This window comes from Petaurus breviceps, unplaced genomic scaffold, assembly GCF_028583685.1.
Source record: "Petaurus breviceps papuanus isolate PSGF00001 unplaced genomic scaffold, PetGlider_PUasm1.0 90165, whole genome shotgun sequence".
Taxonomy (NCBI): Eukaryota; Metazoa; Chordata; class Mammalia; order Diprotodontia; family Petauridae; genus Petaurus; species Petaurus breviceps.
In genome coordinates, this window is record NW_027187189.1 from 634,038 (window position 1) to 648,680 (window position 14,643).

General features: G+C 43.9%; 1 long non-coding RNA gene across 1 annotated transcript; it reads left to right on the top strand.

Annotated features, from left to right (window-relative positions):
* Positions 1-267: 267 nt before the first annotated feature.
* LOC138176758 (uncharacterized) lies at positions 268-8,444 on the top strand. The gene is made up of 2 exons (XR_011172383.1): positions 268-879; positions 8,330-8,444. It is a non-coding gene; the product is annotated as an uncharacterized lncRNA (long non-coding RNA).
* Positions 8,445-14,643: the final 6,199 nt, after the last annotated feature.

Sequence of the window (14,643 nt, forward strand, 5' to 3'; positions counted from 1 at the left end):
AGGGCAAGGAGATAGGAGAGAAGACATAGGCAGAAGGCCACCATTTTAGACAGCTGGTGCCTGTAAAATGGCCGACTGTGAGTGGGTGTGGGTCTCAAAGGAAGCTCTGGTTTTCAACCTAACTAATACAGGTAGGACAACGAGAAGGAACTTCTGGAATCCCCTGAAGTGAGGGAGTTTTTGACAATCCTTCTGACTAAAAAATTATTAAAGGAAAATGAGGAGAAAAAGGAGAAAGGATCCTGGAGCGGGGGGGGGGGTAGGAAAGGGGCTAGGAAGCTAGGACTTAGAGAAGAGAGACTGAGGAGATTCTCCATCCAGGTGAAGCAAGGGATAGACCAACCTATTGTTTCACCCTACATTTTGCTGCCAAGACCATTGAATGTCCACTCTCAGAAGAGTTAATGAGGCATTTGGGTCATTTAATACCATCACTTCATAGCTAAGAGACTACAGCACCCAAGGGTCTGATGATTTCATTGTAGCATGTAGTCTGGGTGTTATTTTTAAAGTATTATCTTATACAGAGGAGATAACTACAAAAGAGGACCAAGGGGAGTTTCTAGTCTGATAGGGAAATCAGGGTACCTTCTCCTTTTCCCCAATTCCAGAAGAAACTAAGAAAGACAAAGATAAGGGCATTCCATCTGACCAGCCAGGGCTCTATAAGTCATTGTTGCAGGTGTGGATGATTGAGGAGGTATTTGGAAGAATAGAGCCAAGAAAAGACTTCCTGGAAGATCTTTGGGAGGATGGGGACAGATGAAGTTGGAGAAGACAAATGAGGAAGAAGGAAGACTGGTGATCCAGACCATGTGAAGCTGGGACACAGGAATGGTAGAAGTGTGGTGTGGGCAAGAGTGATCTTGTGTCTTATAGGTAAGAGCTTAATAATTGTGTAATTAAATTGAATTGAATTTGACCAACAGGAGAGAAGCTAGTATTGGATGCCCATATTGTGGACTGAGGGTGGGCTAGGAAGGATAGTGAGGGGTATGGAATAAGCAGAAGTGACTCTGCCAAAAATATTCAATGAGTAGTCAGTTTATGCATTACTGCCTCCATCCTCCCACAACTTTTGGGCCCCCTGTTAACTCCTACCACTGTGCTGAACCTACTCTTTCTAAAGTCACTACTAACCTCCTGATTGCCAAATATAGGTGCCTTTTCTCAGTTCTCATCCTTGATTCACAACCTTTAATACTAGTCGCTACTCCCTTTCAGTGATGTACTATCATGAGATTCCTGCTCACTCTCTGACTGCTCCTCTGGTTCTTTTGTGGTGCTTCTCCCCTGCCCTCCCTTAAGTGTCTCTATCCCTTGAAGCCTCTCTGTGTCTGTCTACACTCTCCTTTCACAACCTTAATAACCTCTATGGTTTCAACAACCACCTCTACGTTAATGACTTCCTCTCTAGGTCTGACCTCTGCTGAGCACCATATCCACCTGCTGTCTCCACAGAGAGGTTATTTAGAACTTCCAGCTCAATATGTGCATAACATAGCATATTATCCTTTCTTCCAAATCATATTTCCTTCCTAACTTCCCCTACCCTATCAATGCCACAACCATTTGATGTATTATCCAGGCTTGCAACCTTAATTGGCTTGACTTTCTCTCTCTTCCTTGGACTCTAAGCAGCCACTAAGCCCCTTGAACAGCTAACTCCTTTTGCATCCCATCTCTTCTTTTCTTTTAAAAATTATTGATGCATTTTGTCTTTATAGCATATATAAGTCCAAATATATCCCCTTCCCCTCCCCCACCCAGATAACCGTCCATGTAACAAAGATTTTAAAAGGAAGAAGAGAAAAAAAAACAGTTAAGCAAAGCCAACCTTCACATTAGCTCTAATTTTATGTACAACATTCCACATCCATGGTCCTCTACCTCTGTCAAAAAAAAAAAAAAAGGAGTACATTTTCTCAACTCTTCTCTAAGGTCAACCTTCATCACTGTAATTACATAACATTCCATTTTGCTTTTCTTCTGTCTATTCCATCTACATTATTATGGTCATTTGTATATTGTTTTCCTGGTTCTGTTGACTAAAGGCTGCTTCAATTTATGTCTTCTCATGCTTCTCTGAGTTCTTCATATCCGTCGTATGGAGAAGTGATACTCTATTACACTCATGAAACCACAATTTGTTTGGCTATACTACAGCAGATGAGCATCTACTTTTTTCCAGTTCTCTGCTATTTCAAAAAGTAGTCATAAATATTTTTATATCCATCTCTTCTCTTCTACCTTCACTTTCATCATGCTAACCTTCCTCATCACCTCTCCTTTCAACTCTTTAGAATGACTTCCCTATTTGTCTCCTTGCCTCTAGTCTCTTCCCCTACCATTCATCTCACAGAGGCTATCAAGAGTTATCTTCCCCAAGTATCACTTTCATCAAGTCATTCTCCTGCTCAGGGATAACAGATTTAAGTTCAAATTCCTTATCGTGGCATTCTAAGTCCTCCATAGTCTATGCCCAGTCTTTGTTCCCAACTTTCTTTCTTATGAAGCCTATACTCCAGAAAGACTAGTCTACCCAATCCAATTCAGTTCAACCAACATTTAAGTATTTATTGATTACAAGTACCTGGCCTCAAAGAAGTTATATTATACTGGGGAAATACATACACAAATAAGTAGAAAGCGGATCATGAAGTCAGAGAGAGATTACTAACTACTGGTGGGCATCATCCCAGCTTCCCACTTAACTCACCCATAGAGTCCTCCCCCTTTTCCACATCTAGGTGTTTGTTTACCTAAAATGCCCTTCTCATCCCACTTACCCACCTGAGTCCTACTCTTCCTTCACATCTTCAAGTCCCACCTTGAGAAACAGATCCGAAATCAAGAGACCTGGGTTCAAATTCTGACTCTGCTACTTACTCATTATGTGACCTTGGTCAAGTCATTTTATCCGAGCCTTACCTATATAATGAGAGGACAAGATTAAAAATGACTTCTGACATCCCTTTCCAATCTCAATCTATGATTCTATGACTAAAAGGTCTCTCAGGTCCCTTATGGTTCTATTGCTTCGTAAAGCCTTCCCTGGTTCTTCCAAGTGGAGAACACCCTGTGAGCTTAGAGCATTTTTTCTGTCTCTCATTTGAAATTCACTCTAATGCTGTCTTTTATTATTATTGAATTTTTGGCAGATATCTAGTTTTGTCACCCTGACTAATCAATCACCTGTAAGGACTGGGTCTCTAAAGGTCACCTCCAGCTTTAAGATTCTATGATTCATTCAAAAAACATAGACACTTATTAAGTGTTCATTATAAATGCGAGCTATTTGTTCAAGGTCCCATGATTGGCACTGATACAGAGATCAATAAGACAGCCTTGGCTCTCAAGGACTTTATAGGGAAGCAGGGAGGACAAAAGGTGAACAAATAGCTATCATGTATGGCAGTTGTAACAAGGACCACAACGGAGGTAGAAACATAATGCTAGGGGAGTTCAGAGGAAGGAAAAATCATTTTAGGGTGAGTGGATTGGAGAAGGCTTTCTGGAGAGGGTAACATGGGAGCTGAGCCTTGAAGAAGGGCTAGGATTTCACCAGGCAGAAATATGGGTAGAAGACTTTTCAGGCAAAGACTATGACTGAACAAAGGTTCAAAGTCTGGAAAAAACACAAGAAGGTATGTTCAGTAAAAAGTGTTTCATGTCACTAGGAGGGGAACCTATATCTCTTCACAGTGCCTAGCACCATGCTTAGTTTTTTCATTAAATGAATAAAGAAAGAAAGGAAGAAGGGGTGGTACAGTGAATAGAGCACTGGCCCTGGAGCAGGAGGACCTGAGTTCAAATCTGGCCTCAGACACTTAACACAAAACTAGCCATAATTGTCCTACCTTCCCCCCTCCAAAAAAAGAAAGGAAGAAAAAAGGAGGAAGAAGAAAAGAAGGAAGAAAAAAGGAGGAAGGAAGAAAAGAGGGAGGGAGGGAGGAAGGAAGGCACTGGTAGGTTCCCCCTACACACACACACACACACACACACACACACACACCTCCCTCTCAACCACTATGTCTCTTACATTTGGGGTCCTCATGACCACTAAGATCACTCTGGGCTAGGAACAGGAATTGTTTCTGACTCCAGCTGAGTCTCCCTTTTCTTTAGGTAGGCAGAAGGTATACAGGAAATAGGTGAATAGAAATAACAGGAGGATCATTGGAGATGGCAGGTAGCTGGGTGGTTCAGTGGATAAAGCACTGGGTCTGCAGTCAGGAAGACCTGAGTTCAAATCCAGCTTCAGATACTTACTAGTTGTGTGAACCTGGACAAGTCATTTAACTCTGCCTCAGTTTCCACTTCTGTAAAATGAGCTGGGAAAGGAAATGGCAAACCACTTCAGTATCTTTGCCATGAAAACCCAAAATTGGGTCACAAAGAATCAGACACAATTGAAACAACTGAACCACAACAACAAAGTAGAGATGGAAGGTCCCTTAGAGGTCATTTAGTCCAATTCCTTTCTTTTACAACAAGAGAAATGAACACCAGAGAGGTTAACTGATTTGGGGTTGCAAAACTAATAAGTAGCAATGTAGAGACTTGAACCCAGGGCTTCTGAGACCCAGATCTTGTACTGAGAAAGTCCGCAAATATATAATGGCCTGTGTACAAGGGTAAAAGGAAGCTGCATGGTACAGTGGAGAGGATATTCAGGAGGCCTGCATTCTAGCTGCTAACATTCTGTGTGGCTTTGAGCAGGTTGCCTGTGTATCAATTTCTTCTTCTATAAAATGAGAGAATTGAACTAAATAATCAGGTCCCTGTCATTCTAAAAGAAAATTCTATAAATATAGTGCAAATGTAATGTGCAAGTGCAAAGGGGACAGAGAGGAAAGGGGTCATGAGAGTGAGGGAAGGTTCCAGGCTTCCCAGAGTATGGCACAGGGTTGGGAAGATGTGGGGGGAAGTTGTCCAGGAAACAGCCTGTATAGACTGTTCTCCGTAAGGGAGAAAATGTGGTCAAAGGCCAGTTCTCTGATTGGTGGGACCATCTAAATGGGCAATCCTGGGGGAAGAGCAGAGAGAGAGAGAGAAAGAGTAGAGTGTGCGACCTGTGACCTGTGGGCGCAAGACCCTCACAAATCCCTAATAGTCCAAAAACTGAAATCTCAGAGGAATTTTTAAAATAATGGTTCCCATCCCCATTCTTGCCTAGGTTCCCTCCTTGTTCTCTCCTACTGCACAAAGTCCTGTCTATGTGAGCTACTCTCTTGATTCTGCTAGATGAAAGCTTTGGCAGAAACCATTAGGCGAGATGGAAGAAATGTCTACTCTGAGAAAGCATGGTAGAGCAGAAGGAGCCCTGGATTTGGAGTCAGGAAGACCTGAGTTCAAATATAGCCTCAAGCACTTACTAACTATGTTACCCTGGGGAGGTCACTTAACCCTGTTTGCCTCAGTTTCCTCTTTTGTAAAATGAGCTGAAGAAGGAAATGGCAAACCACGGTAGCTCTGCCAAGAAAACCCCAAATGGGGTGTCATAAAGAAATGACTGAAAAATGACTCAACAACAATTCCTAACTATGTGCCTTTGAGCAAATAATTTTACTTCAGTGTCCTCACCAGTAAAATGAGAGGGTTGGACTTGATGGTCTCTGAGATCTCTTCCAGCTCCACAGATGGTCATCCTGTGATTTATCTGGTTCCAGTTGATAGAGATTCCTGGTGCCAATTCCATTGCCTTTCCACCTCTTTCTTTGTCCTTTGTGACCCTCTGACTTTAACTATTAGTGGTCTTTGTGCTCTCTCTGCCACAGAATAGGAATGTTAGAGCTGCCAGGAATCTTAGAGATCATCTGGATATAAAGTCAGATTGTGGTTCTGTGGATAGAGTGATGACCCCTGAAGTCTGGAAGTCCTGAGTTCAAATCCAACCTCAGTTACTTACTATATAATCCTGGACACCTCTGTCTACCTCAGTTTCTTCAACTGTAAAATGTGGACCATAACAGCACCTACCTTGCAGAGTTATAGGGAGGACCAAATGAGATAATAGTTGTAAAGCACTTGGTACAGTGCCTAGCAGATAGTAGGTGCTTATTCCCTTCAAAACCCCAAATGAGGGAACCAAGGCTCAGAAAGGAAAAGGCCAGTGATTTCATGAAGTTTTCTGAACCACCCCCTTCTCTCATAGACCTTTGTGTCTATGTCCTCCTGAGAGGGTTTCTTTTTTCTCTCTGTATCTAGTTCCCCGTACAAGGTGCTGTGACATGGACTAGTGGGTCACATGGGTTCACACAAGCAAAGCTGGGACCAGATATCATCATCCTTCTTGTAGGAGGGCCACATGGAGCAGGGCCACGCAGAGCAAAACCACGTGAGGGTTGTGGTTTGAGGGAGGAGAGAAGGAAGGAGGACCGAGGTGGGAGCAATGTGTATAAAGGATCATGAATGAAAAAAAAATACAGTGAGCATGCAGACCAAAGAGCAGGAGGTCTTGACAAAGACAAGATATCTGTGAAGGGAAAGTTAGGCCATTGGTTTACTATTTGTTCTAAGTAACTTCTGTGGACAGGATCCTATGTGTGGATCCTGTGGATCCTTTCCATCCTGTGTGATGGAAAGAGATGGGAGCATCTGGAAGCAAAATATGGGATCCCTACCCTCTGGGAATTCCTGGTCACATGATTGAGACTCAAATGCTGCCCTCAGGGAGCTTCTAGGCTGGTGAAAGGACAGGGTGGTAGATGGGTTTGGGGGGTTGTTGAGTAGCTGAGCAACAGGATAAAAAACGGTGTTTGAGAGTTTGCTTCTAGCAGCTAGAGGGGTAGGTACAGGATGGAGCTGAATGAAGACCATTGAAGAGACAGGATTTCAGTCGTTCATGCAAAGGAAATTAAGAAGTTATTCATAATCTCTTTATCCCTTCTGGTCATTCTTATTCTACTTCCTCCTTTCTCTGCCCCACTCCCAATCTTCTCCAGAGTTCATTACTCCAACTCTTTCCATCTTTCCTTATATTAAGGGGGATTAATGATTAGTAGTAGTGATGGTGGTGGTGGTGGTTGTTGGGAAGTTGGCCAGGAATATTAGAATACAGTAGTAGGATTTTCCCCTCCTGCCTTTTTCCCACCCCTAGTCCCATCTGGGCAGATTTTCTCCTTTCCTGCAAGTCCTTCGTCTCCGTACTCTCAGGGGAATCTCAAGCTTTTTGGGGTAGGGAGAGGGCAGGGGAAGGGGAAGCAATGGGAGAAAGGAAACAGATTAAGACTCCATCTTGAAGAGATCCAAGATGGCACCTCGTAATCATGTCTTGTAGGCCCAGGAGGCCATTTTGTGACTCTGAGGAGTTGAGTGTATGGCTCATTTAGGATTTGAACTGAATTCAAATCTATTCATATCCCTTCTGCACCCTGGGCCAAGGGAGTTGGAAATGGATGGTCTTTTGTCTCTAAGCAGGAACCCTGTGTCATGTGGTTTCAAGAGCCAGGATTGGGAGGGGGGAAGGGTTTGGCATCACACCATATAGATAGCAATGGGGCATCTGAGCCTAGTGGGGGAGGGCTAGGCTAGGACTGGCATATGGAAGGAGAGATGTGGGCACAGGGGGCATGGGATTCACCCGGGCGGGGCTGCCATCTGCTTGGCTTTGTCCATCTGGGACCAGCTGGCTCCCCTGTGCCGCCCCCCACTCTCTTTAACCAACCAGTCCCCTTCTTGAACTGTTGCTATGGTGACTGGCCGCCATCTTGTACTTGGCTCTCTCTTTGCCTGGACTTTCCCATGGGGTGCCTGTAGGCTGGGAGACAGGACACCTGGGAATCTATCCTCTGTGCCATTTTTTTATAACAATAATATCAATATTATACAACATTTATATATATATATATATATGTGTGTGTATGTGTGTGTGTAACATTTATATATTATAAATATTTAACAGCTGCCACCATTGCTACTTATTGTACTATTTAGTAGTCACTGAATATATTACTATTAAATACACATGCATGCATATGTATATTCAGTTGTAATGAACTCAGGATCAACCATTATGCTTCAGAAACTTGAGGAGTCATTCCGTCTCCCTGCCTGCATCCACGCAGAATTTGCCTTCCATGATCCAGGTGATTTCATGACATTGCCCAATGCCACAATAAGAATATAGCCCAAAATCCTTCTATTGCACTGAGTTCTTTGGATCTTGGTTTCACCAAGCAAGAGAAGGAGGTGGAGTGGATCCCATACCCCATCAATCCAACCTTCATCCTTGAAGCTGGCTTCCTCTGCTCTGTTGTAGAAGTCTGGAGTCTGGGCTTTAGGGCACATGGGTACTGAATCAAGTTTACTTCTCTCTGTCTCTTAGGAGCTGTTGGGAGGAGAAGGCACCATTTACGAATCTTGAAAGTAAAGACTCTAATCAGAGAATGGGACCATCTAGTGACTTTGTCTGGGAAAGGAAGCAGCTCCTGAGGAAGCAGGTGTTCACTTTCCATCTTAATAAATGGAGGGCAGATGTCAGCAAGGACTTCTCCATTCGCCACAGAAAATCCTTATGAAAAGTCATCAGATCATAGTATTTTGAAGTTGAAAGGTGGCTTTGAGATGATCTCATCTGTAATTTGAGTTTCCCTCAACCTACAGATGAGGAATCAGTGGCTTAGGGAGAGAAAGGGACTTGCTCAAGATCACACAGCTAAGGAGAGTAACAGAATCAGGATTCAAATCTCTTTCTGCTCTACCTGACTATGTCTCTAGGACATACTGTAGTCTGACACTCTATAGACCTTACTCTAGTCTTGCAAGTAAGCTAAGTAAGGACTGCGATGACCCCAGCAGGCTCTCACAAGTCAGGCGGGTGGGAAGAGTAATTTTCCTCAAGCCCTCTCAGAACCAGGACAGAATAAAAGCTGGGAGGAGGGAAGAGAGAAAGAAACCTGCTCCTTAGCCCTCCCCTGCTGCCCAAGGACAGGGGGATAATTTATGATATCATTGTTCCTCTTTCCCCATATTCCTGACTCCCTTTTCCCTTCCCAGCCCCCTGCTACTGTATGGTTGCTAGGAGATCCTCACTATGTATGGCTGGGGAGGGGGTGGGGGGCTGATGAGGGAGGGAGTGGTAACAGGCAGAAACAACTCCATCTGGACTTGTCTATCCTCACCCCACCCCAGCCATAGGAGAGGGGATTGGAAAGGGGCCTCCATCTCTAACTTATTCAGATGTGTTCCCACTGGGGACAGAGAGAGGCCAAGGGAGGGATTTAAGGACATGTAGGGTTTGCGTAAATGCCAAAACTCCCCAATTTACTTCCTGGGCTTCAAGAAGTGGAAATTGGGGAAGCTTTGTGTTGATGTCTGAAATTGTTTAATGTAGGACTCCTCTGATGCCTGATTTCTCTATAGTCCTGTTATTTGATTTGGGTTCATGTTGGAGGGTTCTGGTCGAACTAAGGCAGGATTTCCCCTCTCCGTCACCATCACTGCCACCTTTGCCTTCACCTCTCCTTACTCTACTGACCTATTGCAGAAGAGGGGATAAATTGGGAACAGGGAAGGCTCGGATGGAAACCCACAATGGATGCTGTGAATGGGGAAAAGAGGCTGGACAGAGACAGTGTGACGGTGTAGAAAGAACATGGGATTTAAAATCCAAACACATGGGTCTGAATATAGACAGAGCCATTTAGGATCCATAATTTGCAGGATCTTCTGAAACCACTTACTTTATAAATGAGGAAATTGGTCACCTGAATGATCTTGGACAAATCACCTAACAATTCCAGACCCAAGGTTCCCCAAATGTAAAACTCATATTTCTATAACACTTTAAAGTTATAAAGAATCGATAAACTAATCAGTTCAATAACAAGTGTGCCACTCACTGTTCTAGGCAATAGAGATACAAAGACTAAAGAATAATAGTCATAAATAACATTTTTTTTTTGCTTTTTGGAGGGGGGAAAGGCAGGGCAATTGGGGTTAAGTGACTTGCTGAAGGTCACACAGCTAGCAAGTGTTAAGTGTCTGAGGTCGGATCTGAACTCAGGTCCTCCTAACTCCAAGGCTGGTGCTCTATTCACTACACCACATAGCCACCCCCAATAAATAACATTTATATAGCATTTATTATGTGCCAGGCACTGTGCTAAGGACTTTTTACAGATATTATCTCAGTTGATCATTACAACAATCCTGGGAGGTAGGTACTATTATTATCCCCATTTTACAGTTGAGGAAACTAGGGCAAACATAGGTTGTTACTTGTCTAAGGACATAGGGCAAACATAGGTTAAGTTACTTGTCTAAGGACATATAACAAATAACTGTCTGAGGCTGGATCTGAACTCAGGTCCTCTTGATTCCAGGCCTAGCTTTCTGTCCACTGTATTCCCCAGTGGCCTCAAAAATAAAACAGTCCCTGCCCTCAAGAAGCTTACATTTTAATTAGGGGGGACAGTAATATAACATGTATGTGTGTGTATATATATGTAAATATCTACAAAGTTAATTTTGGAATAGGGATAGGCACTAACATCTAAGTATGTCAAAAAAAAGGCTTTATGTAGGAGGTATCATTTGAATTGAGTCTTGAAAGAAGTCAGAAATTCTAAAAGGCAGAAAGGTTCTAGCTGGTAAATCCTACAATTCTTATGAAACAAAAATTTCTGACTTTCTCAAGGAGAACTAAGGCAGGGGTGGGGAGCCTGAGGCCTTGAGGTCCTCAAGGGCGATTGTAATGTAATATCAAGCAAAGGCAACTTCCCAGGTTCAAAATACCAGCATAGGTGCTCTCTATTTTATTCAGTAACAAACCCAGAACAGAGAAGATCAAAACATGACATCATTCAAAATACAGCATTTACTAAGTGTGATTAAATCATCTACAAGGCCTACCCCACCCCAGGACTTTCCAATCATTCAATCAATTACAAAGTCTCTGTTCCAAATACTTCTCCACCCCTAGGCTATACCTTAATTAAGTCCACCACAAAGCCCCTCTTCTCAAATGGAGATTAGTTTCCAAACATAAGTAAAATACATTCATTTGCTCAACCATAGAACACAAAAAGGTCAAAAGTTCCCCACCCCTGGATCACAATTGAATCTACCCCAGAGTTACATCAAGTTTAAACACAGCACTTAATACCCAAATGGAGGTCTTTTCTTCATCTTGACACGAGGCAAGTTCTCAGCAATCTTAGTTCCTGGAGAGACAAGGCTTAGCAAGGCTATAAGATACATTGCCAGTCCCTTCATGAATTTATCCTCTGTCTGTAGAACAGTCCTAGAACCCCTGAACACATTAGCAAAGCCCTCTCCCAGGATTTCTGTAAACATACAACAAGAAAATCCTTCTTCAGGGCTTCTGAACCAACAGAAAGGCTCCCAGACCCCTGCAACAACAGCACTGTCCTTCACCAGTGGACAGTATTCATTCTGTCTGCCGGACAGTCTCCAGACCCCTGCAACAACAGCACTGTCCCTCACCAGTGGACAGTATTCACTCTCTGTCTGCAGGACAGTCTCAGGCCTTCTTAACCAAATGCCAGGTTCCAGGACTTCTTCAACAGGACAGTCTTTCACCAGTGGACAAATCTGGCAAAATAACATCAAAACAGACAGACAAAGTACCAGCAAAACAGCCATGTCTCCTCAGTCCTTGGCAGCTCAGGGGGCAGGTCTCAAAAGTCCAGGGCAATTCAAAGCGGCCACCAGCAATCTCTTAGTCTCCCCCTCTCCACGAGGTGCTGCTTCCAAAAAGAACTTCCGCCTCTCTCTTGTCTCTCCAAATCTACATCACCAGCTCCTCCCACTTCAGGACTTTCTTTTCATATCAACAAGCCCATCCCACAGGTGGGATTAACAAACTCTGGGTTTTAATACAATCAATTTGAAAACCAAGCCAATACAGGGGAATCTTTAATTGCCATTACTATCACAGCGATTCAGTCAAAGGGTGGCACTCGAGGACCTAGAGGGCCATGTGTGGACGAAGGTTCCACACTGTTGGACTAAGGTTAGACAATAGGAAGGCTGACCCACCAGCAAGGAAACCTCTGGATTGAGATGAGGAAGGAATGTCCCTTAAGGGGGTAATAATGTAGCATAGAGAGCCTTAGACCTGGATTCTGGGGCCCTGAAACTTCCTAGCTGTGTGACCTTAGACAAATCACTTAAAATCTTATTACCTCATTTTCCTCCTCCACAAAATGGGTATACTAATAGATGTGGTGCTTATTCTGCCTACCTCATAATATAGCCTTAAAGGGCTATATACATATGAGCCATCCTTATTATTATCACTGTGTTACTGGCAGGAATGCTTGGCAACTTGTCAAAGTCTCCAGGCAGGTCTAGCACAGAAAGTGGGGCAAAGGGCAGTAGTTGGAGCTGCTTAAATTCCCTAAAATCCCATCCAGTTACTGGCTCTTCCTGCTCCATATTTAAGCCAGCCTTGTTAGGGGAACTGTAAAAGAAAGGGAGTTAAGCTTCTGCTGCCTCATTAGAGTTGTTTCCTTAGATCTAATCCCCTCATATGCTTGAGTTCGAAGGTCGCCATCCCCAAGGCATTCTTCATAACCTGGGAGGCTCCTTCTACTCAGGAAGGGTTCCCTTCTAATCCATCCCTCTCACTGAGGTGGGGGGAGACCATGGAGATTGACTAGCATATAGTTGGTGCTTAATAAATGTTTGCTGATCCATTAATTGATGGTCAAGGAGAAAATGGGCCAGGGACTTCAGACAGGAGCTAGGTCCCTCCCCAATTGGCAGGAAGTCCTTCCTGTTTTCTGTCCTCCATCTCCCTTGCTGAATTCTCTCTTTGCAAATGGTGCTTTCCTCAACCGTTTCTTTTCTCCCTTTCAGAACAAAAAGAGGATTTGAGGGACAAGAGGCCAGTGGCATACATGGGGAGAAGCCTCAACACAATTGTCCTCCATGTCCCTTAAGCAGCCTTCCAGGACTGACTAGAGGACAGGTAACAGCAGCCACTCAACCCCAGACAGAGACAGAGAGAAGAGATCTTCCTGTCACCCTATCAGCTGACGTCCACCCTCCTCCAGGAGGCTTTTCAGGATTCCTAGAACATGAGTCCTTTGAATTGCCTAGTTCCTGTCTGGGATAGGAGTACTTGAACTTCACAACTTTACTTATACTTTTAGCCCGTCTCTGTGTATTTTTACTAGCCTGGGAGCCCCATGGGGACAGGAACTGAGTCTGTGTTGAATAAAAGCTCTTAGATCCTGATGACTGATGAAGTTTATATTGGGATCAGGGTTGGGGTAAAGTGTCCTTGGGGAAGAAGGTTTTATAGACCAGAGACTCAGAGCTGGGGGTAAGGAGAGAAGAAAGGAGGAAGGAAGGGCTAAGGACCCCACCTGAAGAAGAAAAGATTTGGGGAAATGGGGAACATCCTTGGTTCTAAAGAGGAATATGCAGGGGATGTGCGTTGAGTTGCTTTTCTACTAAGGTGCCAGTGGAAGGAGCTGACCCTGTTGTAGGAGACCTGGATATTAGGCATTAGAGGGACTTACTCATGACAGGGCTGGGTGAAATTAACATCATCCTCCCTCCTTAGATCCCTCATATCAAGGTTGCCGAGAAAATTCCTTCTCCTTTTCCAGGAGAATCTAAGCCTTGAGAATCCATAAAGTACTAGACACCATTCCTTGGAACCAAAAGGGTGGGAAAGGAGGCATGGATACAGGCCTCCTGCTCAGAAGGTTATGGACACCCGTGGTCTGCCTCCCTAGGGGAATACATTTTATCTAATCCACATAGGAAAAACTCTGCTCCGGTGAAAGATCCTACCAAGACAGGGCAGTCCCACACATAGTAAGCCATCTCATCCCTCATGATTAGGAAATCTTTTCTGCAATCTCACCAACATCTCTCTGGCTGAAGTGTCAATGTGCTGCCCCTCTCTCCTCCTACCTCCATGAAGTCAGAGAGGGTGTTGTCTGACTCTGCAGAGAAAGGGATGGGGGCTAGATTGCAGGTCTGACTTGCCAGCAATAGGGAAATGAGAGAAATTTCACCTGGAGACTTTGAAAGTGGGGACTGGCATGGAAAGGAGGAAGGGGTAACAGAGGTATGGCAGTGAGAGAAGGGCTTCTGAAACCATACACATACTGGAGAAGTTCAAAGAAAACTGCTTTGGCCATCAGAAGACCTGCCTCTCTCACCTTAAATAAGCCATTTTCCTCCTTTATTCTGTTTTCCTCCTCTATAAAATGGGGATAATAATAGCATCTACTTCACAAGGCTGTTGTAAGGCTCAAATGAAATAATATATGTAAAGGGTTTTGCAAGCCTTAAAGGGCTATGTAAATGTTAGCTCCCATTTAACCCCTCTGAGGGAGAATTTCCTTAAAATGAGGATAACACTTGCATTAACTACATCATAATAATACCTACTAAACGTTCCAGTTACTTTCCCCCCTCCTATCTAACCACAAAGAGGAGTGATAGAAATGCAGGTACTCCAGATCACCAAGATCTACCTGAGAGGGTGAATCCTCAGCCATCCCCTTCCCCCACTCTTTTTGGGGTGGGTTTTATAACACAATCCAAGCTCTCCTAGCCAGGATCTAATTTCCAACTCTGTAGTTCCAGATTTGTGGTTGAGATGTATGGGGAAGGGATGGGGATAGGGGGGTAAGCATCAGGCACAAAGCCCCA